This window comes from Hyaena hyaena, unplaced genomic scaffold (genome assembly GCF_003009895.1).
Source record: "Hyaena hyaena isolate Hyena2069 unplaced genomic scaffold, ASM300989v1 scaffold_10, whole genome shotgun sequence".
Taxonomy (NCBI): Eukaryota; Metazoa; Chordata; class Mammalia; order Carnivora; family Hyaenidae; genus Hyaena; species Hyaena hyaena.
In genome coordinates, this window is record NW_024080642.1 from 3,189,257 (window position 1) to 3,206,044 (window position 16,788).

At 48.9% G+C, this 16,788-nt stretch overlaps 1 pseudogene; it reads left to right on the forward strand.

Moving 5' to 3' along the window:
- The first annotated feature begins 3,676 nt into the window (after positions 1 to 3,676).
- On the forward strand, positions 3,677 to 4,153 carry LOC120245757 (annotated as a pseudogene).
- The last annotated feature ends 12,635 nt before the right edge of the window (positions 4,154 to 16,788 follow it).

A 16,788-nucleotide genomic window follows, 5' to 3' on the forward strand; every position in this document is an offset into this window, starting at 1 on the left:
CACGAAACAACTTTAGAATTATGGTATAATAATATATGTTCTCATACAGGCGCTAGGGCAGTCGTCTCTAGGCTTGGAAATTGCTTATTACCCCATATTACATGCAACTATATTCCTGGCTACACACTAGAATCACCCAGAGGAAGGAGCTTTAAAAACTCTGAGGCCTGAGGGGCGTCTGGGTGGCTCAGTCAACCAACTGAGGCTCAGGTCATGATCTTGCAGTCTGTGGGTTCAAGCCCCGAGTCGGGCTCTGTCCTGGAGCCTGCTTCCGATTCTGTGTCTCCCTCGCCCTCTGCCCCTCCCCCACTCATGTTCTGTCTCGCTCTGTCTCTCAAAAATAAATAAAAACAATTTAAAAAACAAAGGTGAGGAGAGGGGAGAAAGGGCCTTCTAAGCGTCTGGCACTTCACGTACAAAGGTTACGCGAGGGGAAGGGGGCTGGCATGTTTGAGGAACTAAAGAAGGGCCGGTGTGCCTGACAGTGGGGAGTCGGGCAAGGAGAGAGGAAGGCAGGGAGGCTGGGGGTCATACAAGGCAGCTGGTAGGAGGCTGCTCTTTACCTAAGGGCAAAGGGAAGCCATTAGAGGTCAGCTCCACCTTTTTAAGCACCCGATGTCCAGGGAACATAATAAACACTCAACTAAACTTACCTGCATGTTGAAAACACACGTACACTTTGCTGATGGGTATGTAAACTGATTGAACTTTTCAATAGGGCAACTTCACCACGCTGTTCAACACTACGAAGGTACGCACCTTTCCAGCCCCCTTCTCGGAATTTGCCCTACAGACTGACTTGCCCATGTGTGAAATGACACTTGTCCCCGGTTATTCACTGCGGTGTCACCCGTAATGGCAGAAGAATGGGAGCAAACCAGACGTTTCTCAAGAGGAGATCACAAAACAGCTGGGATGCCTCCACGCAGTGGACCAAACCTGACCACGAAAAAGGAATAAGGAAGCCTTTTATGCAAGTTTTGAAAAAATTCCAAGATTTATTATTAAGTTTTTAAAGATCGGGGTTTGGGACAAAGTTTATAAATGACTAACATTTAGGTGAATTAAAAAAAAACCAAGCACAGGAATAAAATATGTACAGCTTTTCTGTGCACAGTATATCTCTGGAAGGATGTATAAGAAGCTGGCACATGGGGCGCCTGGGTGGCTCAGTCGGTTAAGTGTCTGACTTCAGCTCAGGTCATGATCTCACGGTTCGTGGGTTCGAGCCCCGCGTCGGGCTCTGTGCTGACAGCTAGCTCGGAGCCTGGAGCCTGTTTCGGATTCTGTGTCTCCCTCTCTCTCTGATCCTCCCCCACTCACGCTGCCTCTCTCTCTCTCAGAAATAAATAAAAACATTAAAAAAAAAAAAGAAACTGGCACGTTTAATTGCCTCCAGGTCTTGGGGTGGGGAGTGGGGTTGGAGGGGGACCTTTACCTCGTATTTTCTCAATTTGTTTTTTTTTTAATGTTTTATTTATTTCTAGGAGAGAGAGAGAGAGCGTGAGCAGGGGAGGGTCAGAGGGAGAGGGAGTCACAGACTGAAACAGGCTCCAGGCTCTGAGCTGGCAGTCAGCACAGAGCCCGACGCGGGGCTCGAACCCACGAACTGCGAGATCATGACCTAAGCGAAAGTCGGACGCTTAACCGACTAAGCCACCCAGGCGCCCCCGTATTTTCTCAATTTGGAACCATGCGAATACCTACTCTTACCTATTTTGTAACTTAAAAAAATGTATATGACAATTATGTGTTGATTAAATGACTTAGGAAATTAATTTGTTACACAAATGGCTTCTGGCTGGTATTCCCCTGTGCTATTAGAGGAAAAAGATTCAGGGAGTCCTGGCCCCTGCCTCACTCCCTGACTCCTGGCAGGGTCCCCAAGGGGGAACCCACCCACAGAGGGGGGCTCGGGGCCTTTGGAAAGGGCCGTGGGATGAAAATGTTTATTTCATGTGACTGGCACCAGAGCCTCCCTCTTTGCCCCTGAAGCCACGGTCTTGCGGCCCCACCGAGACACGTCAGTTTGGAGCTTTCTCGAGCTTGTTTAATTAGGTTCTTTGCTGAAAAGCTGCACCATTAGTCTCTGAAGCGGCAAGTGGCCCCCAGAGATGCGATCAGTCACCTCCCCACAGGAACCCTTATTAAAAAGCCCGCTGTTCCGTGCTTTCCTGCATGCTAACAAGCATCTGAAAGTGTTTGCAAGATCAGGGCAAGCATGCCACAGTGGGGAAAGCCACAGCGCCTGGAGCCCCCCAATTTCCGCAATCCAAAGAGCGGGTCTGTGAGTTCTGATTAAATTCCTAGTTGACAGCGCAGGTACATCTCTCGGGCCACTCGGTTTCATCACCCCGGCTTGATGAGGAAAATGAAAGGGCGACGACCAACAGGTTCACCTCCAGAAGGAGGCGCCGAGGAAGGACAGCAGCTGTGAGCTCTGTCCTGGTGGAACAGGGAGGGGAGAAATACATTGGAGGAGCAACAGAAAAGAATGACAACACGGGAGCGCCTGGGGGCGCCTGGGTGGCTTAGTCGGTTAAGCGTCCGACTTTCACTTAGGTCATGATCTCGCGGTTCGTGGGTTCGAGCCCCGCGTCGGGCTCTGTGCTGACTGCCAGCTCAGAGCCTGGAGCCTGTTTCGGAGTCTGTCACTCCCTCTCTCTCTGACCCTCCCCTGCTCATGCTCTCTCTCTCTCTCTTAGAAATAAACTTTAAAAAAAAAAAAAAAAAAAAGAATGACAACACAGTAGAGTGGGGATCCGGAACTCCCAGTCTCCAGCATTTGCTACAATGTGGTCATTTCTCTCACAACGCTGTGGAGGAAGGGTTACTGTCCTCAGCCCCACCCCATTCTACAGATGAGGAAACTGAGGCTCAACAAAGTACAGTAACTTGCCTACGTTGTTACAACGAGCAAGTGCCCAGGTGAGGATATGAGCCCTGGTCTCTCCGGTGCCATTCCCTTGCTTCTGGGGCAATTTTAATATATCAGAAGTATCCATTTTTAAAATCAGAAATAAACTACCTTTATTTTTTTTTTAATGTTTATTTATTTTTGAGAGTGGGGGCACGGGGGGGAGGGGGAGGGACAGAGGATCCGAAGCAGGCTCTGTGCTGACAGCAGAGAGCCCAATGCAGGGCTCACACTCACAAACTGTGAGATCGTGACCTGAGCCAAAGCTGGACACTTAACCGGCTAAGCCACCCAGGTGCCCAGAAATAAACTATCTTTAAAAATCTGTGCTATTTTTCTCTTTTTAAAAAATGTTTCAATGTTTTTATTTATTATTGAGAGAGAGAGAGAGAGACGGTGCATGAGCATGGGAGGGGCAGAGAGAGAGGGAGACACAGAATCTGAAGGAGGTGCCAGGCTCTGAGCTGTCAGCACAGAGCCCAACACGGGACTCGAACTCACAAACTGCGAGATCGTGACCTGAGCCGAAGATGGACACTTAACTGACTGAGCCACCCAGGCGCCCCGTGCTCTTTTTCTCTTAAATGCAGCATCCCAGTATGATATTTGGCATCTGCAAATTATTTTTATTCCAAAAACCAAGATGATGAGTTCTTCCTTTTATTGTTCTTTCCTTCTCAACATGAGCTGAATGGGGGAATCTCAAGTCCTTTTATCAGTCAAAACGACAAAGAGGAGGCCAACGGCCCGCAGAACAACATGGCTAGGTTTTACCGTGACCCCCGCGACACAGACCTGACCCCTGGCTCTCCCTCCGTCTGTGAGACAGACACACCGCAGCGGTAGGAAACACAAAGAGAACGTAAAAGACTATCAGAAATGGTTGGCAGAGCGGGCTCAGAGCCTGATCCACAAAGCCACGGCGTCACTTCAACAAGGAGAGATGCCTCCTCCTCCATTCTCGGCTTCTCTTCCTGCGGGGGCCATGGTCCCACCTCCCCCCAGGCTCCCGGGTCCTCCTCGCCCTGGCACGATGCCAGCACCCCATAAGGGGGGGCCCTCCTTCTCCTGGGACGATGCCAGTGGGACCTACTTCTGGAATGAGACCACCTACAGGAGGCCCCATGCCAATGACGCCTGGGCCCCCAGTGATGGGAGCTCCCCCAGTCCCATGATGGCTCCCCTGGGCCAGGAATGACTCGACCAGGCAGAGGAGCAGACACGGGAACCTCTTGATACCCATTTTCTATTACTTGTTCCGCTTCACCAGATCACGGGGCTGTGACTCGGGGTGTTTTCTGACAGCCGGACAGGGAAGACTTGCTCCCCCCTTCCTATCAAAGACAGAGAATAGCTTGGGCGGGGGAGTAGTGGGACCCACCCCCCCCCCAAAAAAGAGCAATTTTCATTTGTATTGTTAAATGTGCAAATCAAGTTGTCAACTGTTTTAGTTTAAAAAAAAAAAAAAAAAAAAAAGACAAAGAGGAAATACTCAGGAACCCCAGAGTAGCCAGAGCCCCTCTCTGGAGGCGGGACCCCGCTGGTCCGGTTCCTTGAGCCATTCCAGACAGCAGACTCCAGTGTCCGTGGGGACACTTGGGAGTCAAGACCAGCGTATTTTCGATGCTGGGCCTTCCCATAAACTGTGCCTTTTACCTCTTCTGAAGACCACACCAGGACAAAACAACCTCATAGTGGCAGTGTGGACTGAGGTTAGACACGAGAAAGAACTTTCTGACAACGAGTGATGGATGTGGGCTCATAAAGCGGGTGCCCGGGGAAGGACAGGCTGGCGCTACACTGATTGGCAAGATGCCAGACATCATCCAGACTCTGGATGGTGGTTGACGTGATGTGTGGATTCTCTCTCACCATCTCCTGCCCTGACACCTGGCCGCAGCCCCACATTCACTTACGCCTCTCAGCCTTTGCTCTTGCTGATCCTTCTGCCTGAAATGCCTTCCCTTCTCCACGACTGTCCCAGTCCTGTTTACCGTTCAAGGTCTAGCTCAAGTTCGTGGGTCTGCTTAAAGCTTTCTCCGACCACTCGGGTCCATCTGCCTCTACCCCTTCTGGGAATTCTAGACACTCTAGAACGTAGTCATGACCATCTGGGTGGAGATTAGCTGGTCCCTGCAAAGTCAGGTGGGAGAGAGAGAAAGGGGGGAGGGGTACTGTCACAGCTGTCCCCTCTGCTGAGAGCCTGTCGCACAACCATAGGGCCCTCATTTGTCTTCTGTGGGCCCCTTTCCGTTTTATGTTGATTTACAGCACAGCCCGCAGCATCCCACCACCCCTAATCTGTCTGTCTGGGTGACGTGTCTGTCACCCATCGGAGGAGTGCTCTCATACATAACATTTCATTTCATCCTCATAATACATCCATAGAGCCCATTTCACAGATGAGAAAACTGAGACTTGGGCAGGGCGAGTGGTTTGCAGTAGCTCACGTGGCTGGAAGATACCAACCCTGGCCCTGGAGGGAAACCTCTCTGACTATGGGCCAGGGTACCTTTCACGAAACTACCCATGCCCCACTCCAAGTTACTGAGATGTACGCGTAGTAGACATTACGCGTCTTGTCAGTGGACAGATGACAGTGTCAGTACCAGTTAAAATTCGGACTCTGGTCAGAACATAGAAATCCTCCTACTTTTACTCATGTCTTGGGCCAGCATTTGCAATTCTACTGTCCACGTACCCTGTGCAGGAGCACCCGGGTTACCTCCGTTACCTTCTGCAGTTCACAGAGAGAGCAGGAGATAGGCCACCTCGGCACACCAAGCTCCAAGTGTGATGCACCTTCTCCCGTTTAAGCCAAGCTGAGAAACCCCAAAGCTGTCTGTGCCAGTCACCTGGCCCTCTTGGTTTATCCCCAACCTGCCGTCCTTCGGGTCCTTCTCTGCCAGACCCTGAGAACTTGGGTCCAGAACACTGCATAGGGTTTGCCTCTGGTATCTGATCGCCCCAGAACCTGACTCGGGTTCCTCCCCCAGACTTTGGCTTGGGCTTGCCTCCTGGTACCAGAAAATGGGGGTGGATTAGAATGGGTCTTTATGTAAATTAATTTCTGTTTGTAAGGTGCTTAGAACAGTGATTGGCATATAGTAAGCACGATATAAGTGTTTGTGATTACCATCGTCTTCAACTCCATCATAATCATCATCTGCTACCTGCTTAGTATAATACATCCCAACCACTTAATCCAGCCTTCCCAGTCCCTTGAGATAAAGGGCTCTGGCCAGGCTCTCCAGGGTCATCCCCTATGACTCTCCCTCTTGTGGTACGAAACGTCTGGTCTTCCCTTAAGCTTGCAAATATGCCAAGCTCTCTGGACCCTGGCATTGCTATATTCTCCATTGAAGTGCCCTTTGCTTCCTGTCCCCATCACCCTCCAACACCCACCCACTTCCAACAAATTCATCCTTCAATTCTTGGCTGGAATCTTACTTCCCCTCCTTCCTTCCTTATGCCCATTCCCTACTCCACCCGTCAAGGTCAGGTTGAGTCTTCCTACTATACCATCCGATAGCGTCCTTTGCTGACTATCCTAATGGCATATAATTACTTCTTGAATGTCTGTCTTCTCACTAGACTGTAAACCTCAGGAGGACTCACGCCTGTAACCTTAGTGCCCAGCACACTGCTTTGAATGAGTAGAAGTTCAAAAACCTACTGAACTGTGTTGAACTGAATCATAATGGACTGAAAAAGGATGACATTGACGCCAGTGAAAAGAATGACTTTAAAGCTCAATATGCTATTATTTATTTACTATATGTGCTATGACCTATTCAAAACCAGAACCTGGAATCAAATCAGTAACAAAAGGATGAAGAACAGAAGCAACAGATGGTATAATCAAGGCTCTTTGTGCAGCAGCATCTCTGACTATTGCTATCCTAAAAGAAGGCGGTAATTAAAGCTGAAAGGAAGAGACGAGGGTCACAGGCATCAGGGATCGAATGCCAATAAGCAAGTTACTCATCCCTGACTGGTCCACTTCCGAGGGTGCTGAACTTTGCTCTGTGTGCAAAGATGTTGCCTGGCAGTCTTGGTGATGTCGTTTGAGGACTTTAGAGACTGTCCTTGCTAACCCCAACAAATCTGAAATGATCACCAAGGAAAGTAAATGTAGTAACCGCTCACCTGACTTCTCATAGCAACAGTTTCCATCTACCAGGACCCAAGTTCAACTCACTTCTAGCCAATAAGGACCTCCGAGTCCCTCTCGCTGCCCACAACAGCTCACTGAGTAACTTCGATTTCCATGATGAGCCCTGGAGGGCTTGCCTCACAAGATCCATTAGGTCTCGATCATTCCTCCCAGTTTTCATCATTGAGAGCTTTTTCTCGCCCTGTGGCCCAGGGGTAAGAGGGTCTCCTGAAACCTCACTTAATGCGAGTGAAAACCAACTGAGATGATAATCTATGATAGCTCTATGGAAAAGTTGAAAAACTGGGGCGCCTCGGTGGATCAGTGGGTTAAGCTCTTGGTTTCAGCTCAGGTCATGATCTCAGTTTCGTGAGTTCGATCCCCCTGTCTGGCTCTGCGCTGGCAGCGTGGAGTCTGCTTGGGATTCTCTCTCTCTGCCTCTCCCCTGCTTGTGCTGTCTCTGTCTTTCTCAAAATAAATAAACTTAAAAAAAATTTTTCTTAAGTTGAAATTTTTACATTCAAATGTCATGATTGTATTGTTGTTAGTAATAGCAATTGTTTCTTGCTCTTCCCAATTAATTTTTTCTTTCCTGTTTTGGAAAAAAAATAATTGCTGCTCCCTTCTCAGGAGCATGGGGATCCCATTTAATGGGAGACTTTTTAAAGGACTGCTTATTATTAATGCCCCCAAATTTCAAATTTCTTATTTCACACATCCCTTTTTGATTAGAGATTCCTCTAGGGACTGGATGGCGTCATCTACTCTTGATGGAATGCCCATTTGGGTAGGACTCAATGTGGATGATGAAGTTGAATGACTTGAATGAATCATCCTCATATGGACACGTGATTTCCTGTAACTGAATTTCTGCCTTCTGCTTCTTTGACCGAGCCCACTAACCCCCAACTTCTCCCTGAGTCCATCCACAGTGGTCATGCAAGGAGGGGTTTCAGTGCCCCGGAATCTCCATCAAGCCACTCTAAAACTGCCTTATAGAAACATGCAGTCCATGAGAAGCAGTATAATTGTTGCCCAAGTGCGCTTCAGACCATCCCTTAGCTGCTGTCTTTCCAACCAGACTGCTGCTCTAAGCCCCTCCCATCCGGGGACTATTGAGAACGCACAGCCACCACCACCTATAGCAATCACCATGTGGCTGGGTAATCCAGGTCCGCCTGGCAAAACCTGACCCAGTGATGGAATCACACAGACCCAGGGTCCATCCTGGCTCTACCACTAACACCTGTGAGAACCCAGACCTGTCCTTCACTTCTCTGAGCCCCAGTGTCCTCATCAGCAAAGGGGAATGACAATGCCTCCTCACTGGGTTGCTGCCAGAATTGAGATAGTGTAGACCAAACGCCTAGTTCCACAGGAAGTGCTCACTAAATAAATGGAGAAAGGGTGACTCTTGAATAAGTTCTAGAAATGTTCTAGAGATGGCTAGAGATGTTAGTATTCTCAGGGAGCGATCAGTGTTACTCACGGATAGAAGTCAAGAAAGGCTTTGTAAAGGAGCCTTGGGGTAGCCTTGAAAGAGAGGTGACCGTTTGGCAGATGGACCGAGGGGAGGGCACAATAGACAGGGAAATAGTGTGAACGAAGGCTGGGATCGGAGCCCAAAACACAGGGCCCGTTTGGGCGGACACATGATGCAGCTGGAGCAGCGTAAGAGGAAGGCGGGAGCCCTGGGGTAGGAGACCAGGGCCAAGAAGGAGCCGGAGCAGCAGGGCCTTGTAGGGTTGCATTGTCAAGTTGTAGAGGGTGTAGTTTGGTCCACAACAGAGCCAGATTCTTGTCAGTAACAGCTTTGTCAGGAGATGTTAATTACAACAGTGAATGGAAAGATGTCAACTTGAACATCACATACTCAGACCCCACGACATAAGGGTCTCCGAGCTAAAGGAGATCTTCGTACCATCTGAGAAGAGGTTGCTTATCAGAGAAGATGGCAGAACAATGAGAATATGGGGAATAACGATGAGGCTGGTTTAGGGGAACGGAGTCCCCCAGGTGCCTCTTTCTGTACTGGTGCACGGACGGTGCTGTGAATCCCAGTACCATCTGATCCCAGGGGCTTGGCTGGCAAGGTCTCAAAATCAAGTCACAAGTCATAGAAAAACAGCCTTGGGGATTCTCTCTATCCAACCCTTACTGTGTTCTTGCCATATACAAGGCATTGCTTTTGGCCTTGGGGGCACGAAAATGGGCTGGGCACAGTCGGTCTCTGTCCCCAGGAACGCAGTCTCGGGGCCCAGACCAGACTGGTATCCACTGGGAGTGCTCATAGATGGGGAGAGGTCGGCTGAGGGTGGGCCGGGCTCTGGAAAACCCTAAGGTAGGTAACCACACTCTTGGAGGAGAAGAGGAGCATGGGACCCCAGAGACTTCTTTTCTCCACTATCTCAATGCCCGAAGGGTTTTCCTGTTATTGTATCAGACCCATGATTCACCCTATCTGTTCTGGGGTGGCTGTCTTTTAAATAAATAAACACATGGGGTTTTTCCCCATGAAGGAAAATTTGACAAAGTCAGAAAAGTAGAAGAAAAACAACTACTCACAACTTCACTACTACTGTTCAGATTTTGGTGGCTCTCTCCCCAGGTTCCTTTTCTCTACACAGTCAAGTTTGTCTGGTGGTTTCCTTGTTAAGTGAGCACACTGTCCATGCAATTTTGTGTAGTACTTTCTCTTGGGAGCATCATATCAGAGGCATTTCTTTTCATTAAAAATGATTGGGACCCACCCGGGTGGCTCGACTGACTAAGCATCCGGCTCTGGAGTTTGGCTCAGGTCATGATCCCAGGGTCATGGGATCAAGCCCCACATCAGGCTCTGCGCTGAGCGTGGAGCCTGCTTCAGATACTCTTTCTCCCTCCTCTGCCCCTCTCTCTTCCTAAAATTAAAAGCAAAATTATTTTGGGAGCCTCTCTGGCTCAGTCAGTAAAGCATGTGACTCTTGATCTCACGGTTGTGAGTTCAAGCCCCATGGTGGGTATAGAGCTTACCTAAAAAAACTTATTTTTAATTATCAACCCTTTATGAGCCTCACGACATTGATCACATGGCTACGTTGGAGGCCACTTGGACATGTTCCTGATTTCTCTCCTCTGATTCCTCTTCTCGGTTCTGACGGAAGTTTTTAGGGAAACGTTAGAAGGAATTTGTTCTCCCTGATCAGTGAAGTAATGTGCAGAGAGGTCAGTCTACAAGCCCAAACTGATCCCAGACAACCACCAGTGCAGGGAGACGATACACAATCAACAAGCACAGCAGCTACATTTTTTGAGTGCTAGCTGTGTACCAGGCTCTAGTTAAACATGTTACATGCAGCATCTCACTGGATCCTCAATACTATACTGGGAGACAGCTATTATTTTTATCTCTATTACCCAAATGACAAAGCTGAGGCTTAGCAAGGTTAAGTATATCCCTCAGTTCAGTGCTTTCAGGCACAGAAGACACCAAGAAGACTCCAGTGTTTTCCAATCCTTTTCATTCCCTGACACACTTAAAAAGTGACAACATAGGGGCGCCTGGGTGGCTCAGTTGGTTAAGCGTCTGACTTCAGCTCAGGTTGTGATCTCGCAGTTCCTGAGTTCAAGCCCCACATTGGGCTCTGTGCTGACAGCTCGGAGCCTGGAGCCTGCTCCAGATTCTGTGTCTCCTTCTTTTCTGTCCTTTCCCACTCATGCCCTCTTTCAAAAAAAGAGAGACTCATGTCTCTCTTTCAAAAATAAACATTAAAAACTTTTTTTAAACTATTTTTTCTCCTTCCCTTCCCCCATGGCCATCTGTTAAGTTTCTCTAGAGGGAGGGAGGCAAACCCAATACAGAGAACAAATTGAGGGTTGATGGGGGCTGAGAGAGAGGGGAAAGTGGGTGATGGGCATTGAGGAGGGCACTTGTTGGGATGAGCACTGGGTATTGTATGTAAGCAATGAACCACGGGGATTTACCCCCAAAACCAAGAGCACACTATACACACGGTATGTTGGCCAATTTGACAATTAATTATATTTTTTAAAAAAATTTTAAGTGACACCATTAAGTAGGGCACACTGGGATGATGGGTTGAGGTTCCTTTAGCCAGAGGTGACAAGCTGAGGGCACACCAGGTAAAAACTCAGTTAAACTAATTGTAGACTAAAGTCACTTCATTTCCCCAAGTCCTTTTGTGCCTCTGAGACTTCTAAGAGGGGATGGAAGTACAATTTTTTAAAAGTATCACTTAATGGAGATAGATTCTCATTTCTTTGTGCCTTTGAAGTCTTCATCCTCTAGAAAGGACCTAATTGAGGACTTGTCTGCTCATGAGATGTGGCCTTGGACAAATGTCTTCGCCTCTCTTGCCTTAGCTCTCTGAAGAAAGCTGAGAACCACCCCCACAGAATCATAAGCTGAGGGTAGGGGGTTGAAGAAGGCATCAGGAGAGGCCCAGTAGTGAAATTCAACAGGAGATGCCACTAAAGGGAAAAGGTGGTTCGGTTCCTTTCAACTGAAACTAATCAAGAAGGTGAGAATTTTCTAGGAATTAGTGATAGTTTAACTGATAACTTCCAGATACATTGAGATTGATTGGGTTTTCTCCTGGCATTTGATTTCTTCTTGACAGTTTTATTGAGATAGAATTCACACACCATACAACCCCCGCATATAATTCTTCTCTCTCCCCTTCAAGAATTTTAAAGATTTATGGGAATAGGAAGGTGACAATGTCAGGAAAAAAGAAGTGTTCAAAGTGATTCACCATTTTTCAGCCACACTTGTTAGCAACAAATATTTTATATGTGTGTGTATTGGAAAATTTTAGAGGGGAAAAAAATTTTAAATTTGAGGTATGAAAGAAGCTTCTAGATTCCTATGGGTCATCATGGGTGCCTCAAACTAAATCTCTCCACACATTTCCAGAAACCATACAGATCAGTAGGGGGAGCAAATCAAACCATTCATAATCTGGGGCCTCTGGGTGGTTCAGTTGGTTAAGTGTCCAACTCTTGATTTTGGCTCAGGTCATGATCTCCCAGTTTGTGAGTTCGAGCCCCATGTCGGGCTCTGGGCGGAGAGCGTGGAGCCTGCCTGGGATTCTCTCTCTGTCTCCTCTCTCTGCCGCTACCCTGCTTGCATTCTCTCTCTCTCATAATAAATAAACTAAAAAAAATGAACAAACCACCCATAATCCAACTCAGAGGGAGATACAGATGGAATTTTTGAGGCACAAGCACTCTGTTGAAGTAACTAATGAATAAATGAATGAATGGCAACAACTTCAGAGGAAAGGAAGCCATGAAGGATGATTAACATGCGAGAGGACGGATCCATATTCCAGTAATTCTGACATGCTGGCCTTAGGGGCCAAAGTCAATGGGAATATGTAATCAGGATCCAGATCAAAGCCCTAAATTTAGGGCTGGATGACAGAAAGGGAGAGACCTGATAAACCACACTTACAAAACAGTTCTCAAACTTTTTACGCTCAGGCTCCTCTATGTCCTCAATAATTACTGAGGACCCCACAGCTTTTGTGCATCGGTGTTTATTGTTGTAGAAAAATGATAAACCTATTATATATTAACATGTTTTATGAAAAATAACTTTTTTTTTTTTAAATTAGAGACGACTGGCATTGCTTTACATTTTTGAAAACCTCTTGCAGGCAAGCTGCCTCTACACTTGGCCTGCTGAACTGCTGTGTTGGTTCAAGTCCAGGAAGAAAATCCAGCCTCCCACAGCTGTGTATTTGGAAGACAGAGGCATTTTTAATTTTTGTTCAGATATTCGTCTTGATACGACACCAAAACTTGACAAGCGGTCGTTTCTTAAAAGTTCATTGCACTGTAGGCATCGAATCCGTATCCATGGACATTTTGTAGACGGTTACATTAACACCCACTGGCCTGTGACGGGAAGCTCAATTTTGGCCACTGGTAACCAACCAATTCTGTCGGCTATTGTCCTTGAAATGACCGGCTTACCTCATCGATTTTCGAGAACATGTCTTCCAAAAAACGAAGTCTGAAAACTCAGTTTATCAGTCACCATTCCAACAACAACAACAGAAAATGGGTGTTCCATGAATAAAGCACTTCTTTTCGCTCGCACCTGGAACAACCGTGTGCTTTTCCTCCAGACGACCGTCATCCTTACGTGTGCAGTACGAGTGCCTTACATGTGCTTTTCATCTCACCACACAGAATGTTTTCGTAAGTGTCCTCAAGGGTTGAGATTGAACAAAATTGATCATTTTTGCTGTTTCATCAGGGACATTCATGAGGAAGCTGGCGGTGATGGTCCCGATCGTGACTGCTGCTTACGCCCCAGCAGTTTTACCCATCACCATCTGTGCAAATGTTCACAGAGTGCAAAAGACAAAGTCTTAGTATTATTATGAAAGTAGTTTTGATTTTGAGAATGCCCTGGAAGGGTTTAGGGGATTCCCAGGAATCCATGGACCATACTTAAACATCACTGCTCTAGATGTAACCTGAATGACGCAGAATATAAGAGGATTTTCACCTCCCTTCTTCTTGATCCTATGTCTTTCTTAATTTGGCCTGAGATTGCATTCGCTTTTCAAGGAGCCAGTGTCATCTGGTTTGCATTCAGCTGTTAACATGAAATAAATCTTGAAAGATGTGATGCGAGTAGGAGCAGGGAATATCTTCATAGAAATAATGCCTGAGTTCAGTCTTGATAGACAAAAGATGTTTTTCAGGTGAATAAGGTGAGACAGGAAGGGCACTTCAGGCAGGAGGAGAACATGGGTAAACACGCGTGGAATGAAAAGTCTGGAGTGCTGGGAAAGCAAGGGATTTATCTGCAAGGCACAAGGGTGCCTGAGAACGTCAAGGACAGGGCAGGAGGGAGGTCAGCACTGGGGGGTGGGAAACCCACATCAATTTGGGAACCGCAGTATTGAGACTGGTGACGACAGGTGCCTGCTTTGGGGGTGCCTGGGTGGCTCAGCTGGTTAAGTGTCTGGCTCGTGAGTTTGGCTCATGTCATGATCTCACAGTTCATGAGTTCGAGCCCCACATCGGGCTCTGCACTGTCAGCACGGAGCGTGCTTGGGATTCTCTCTTCCCCACACCCCTACTTGTGTGCTCTGTTTCTTTCTCTCTCAAAATAAATAAACTTAAAAAAAAAAAAAAAAAAGAGGCGCCTGCTTTGGGTTAGCAGCTGAAATTGACAGGCACAGGGTCTGGCGGGATCACCCAATCCCAAGGGTCTGAGCCGTAGTCAGCCTCAGGGATCTAACGAAACTCCTCATGTGCACTCATTGCTCAAAGCCCAAAGAGAATGAGGTACCTCCCCAGACGCCAGTGGGAAGAGACCCATGGTACTGGCAGGAAGAGCAGTTAGGAGGTGGAGAAGGTAGCTCTTAACCTCTTACGGCCTGATTCTTGAACTTCTGGTCTTTCCCTTGAACTACAGTCACCCAAGGTCATTGCCTCAACCCAGTCTTTCAACAAAGGGAGTTTGCTTTGTTTGCCCTGCATGCTCATGTTAATCCCCACCCCCTAGGGAAGCAAGATGGGCAGAGGGACAGCTTCGTGTCAGGAAGCTGGGAGGAAGTTTGGGTCTCAATCCTTGACGATATTTGCTTCTCGAGAAATCTTTGCTCTGCCTCATTCCGGGAGGATGTCCGTGGGAGGCACCCGCGGCTGCCTGAAACAGTCAGTGGCAGTGAGTGTTCCCACCTCCACATCGGGTCCTGAGCACCAGGGACAGGCGTCCCCACCCATCCCGCACACACAGCCAGAACTCGGCCGAGAAGTAATCACCACCTCCCAGCCTCCGCCATTATTAGGAAGCAATAACAATCTAAGCGTAAGAGACCTCCGTTTGCCCAGTATTATCATTCTTTCATTCAACAAATGTGTGTCACTTACCACCTGGGCAGCAGGCATAGAGCTGGCAGGGAGGATTCTGCCACAGCCCGGTGCGTGGTCCCTGCCCTCAAGGGGTTGACTCTCTGGTAGGGAGACAATTCCGCAAAGAGGTGATGACAGAACTCTTTCTTGGGTCCATGATGTCTCAACCGCACGATACAGCATGAGAGTTCCTGAGCAAGGGGCGCTGTTTCATGCCTTTGCTTCAACTGCCTCTGCCTGGGATGCCCCTCCCCCCACCCCTCCCCCACACAAGCAAGGACCTACATCCCTCTTCTCCGCCAGGGGCGTTCCTGTCTGTAGTAGACCCCAACTGGAAGAGGGGAGAAGCAGCAACCTTAAGTTCTCCAAATCTTATCTTTACCTTCAACTGGACCTTTCAATTAATGAAATGACACTGTTTTAGGATTTAGAAGTAACCACAGCTTTGGGTGTAACCTGAGACTGGCCCCCCAAATTTGAGGTCTGGGCCAGTTTTCATCCAGAGACAGGGGAAGCATGGAAACCTCTAGAAAAAAAAATTTACAAGGAAATAATGGGGGGGGGTGGAATATTATGAGAACATTCTAGAAGCCACATTTAACCTCAACCTCTCGGTGAGCTCTATCTGTCCAGATCTTGGACTGTGCCTTCCTGTCTAGCACAGGGCCGGGCAGAAAGCAGGTGCTCCGTTAAGATGGGGGTGGGCACAGGGGAGGGAAATGAAACCAGACAGGGCAGGGCAGGCTCGGTAGGAGGGAGGGACTGCTGCTGGCAAAGTTGCCACAGGCATCGGCTCCCAGATGTGACCGTGTCTCTCTGGTGGCCACAGCAGTGGCCTTTCATTGCTCACATAAAGACCTCGGAACTTCCTAATATAAATGCACTCCAGTCAGGCCGCGTAAGTGCCAACGGGCATCAGCCCAGGGGCGGACAGCAGGTGCCAGGCGCCCACCCGCTGGTGCTGTGGACACAGGGAGCCGTGCAGACCCACCTACGAGAAGGGTCGTGATTGTGATCTTGATCTTGACCATGACCGTGATCTTCTCCAAAGATGGGAGGAGGTGGCCACGTGACCGCCCGCCCACCTGCACGCACAGAATGTGAGGACATCAGGGAGGGGACTTGCCCGGTCACAGCATTATGGAGCGACCCAGCTCGGACCTAACTCTGACCTGGTTGGCTCTGGAGCTCACACTACCTGAGCCTCTGGGACAACAAGCCTTCATCTCCTTCAGCCTTCTGCTTGGAGGCCGCCCCGCACACCTGCGGTATATGCATCTGAGAGCCGGCGCCCTGGGTAATTTAAGGCCTATCCAACAGCCGGGTCCACGCAGGGGTCCCAGGGGTGGGAGTCTGAGGGCAGAAGGCGGGCAGGCTGACAAGAGGCTCTCCCAGGCTGCGCGTGGCACCCCCACTCCCGACTCTGCGCTGCCTCCCTGCCCTGCCACGTGTACCCCATCTTGTGTCTCGTTTCCTCCACCTGCACTTCCAGGGGGAGTGCCCTCAGTCGGCCTTGCTCAGCCGGTGGAAAGCGGCCACCCCCTCGTTAGCCGACTCATCCCCCTCACAGGCCGGCCCCTGGCCAGAGCTGGGCACCCACTATGTGCCACCTGGGGGAGTCGGCACAACTGGACCAAGCACCAGCTAGTGAACTGAGGGCCACGGACCACTGCCACGGAGACGGTCAAGGGCAAGGGACACTCGGCCTCTCCCACAGCCTGGTCAGGCTTCACTCACGCAGCTCCTGCTGCCGAAAGGCCTGGGATACAACCAACCTGCCTCCTGTGATTAACACACACCCCTGCTGACCAAGGATTTCAGAAGGGCTCAACCACGG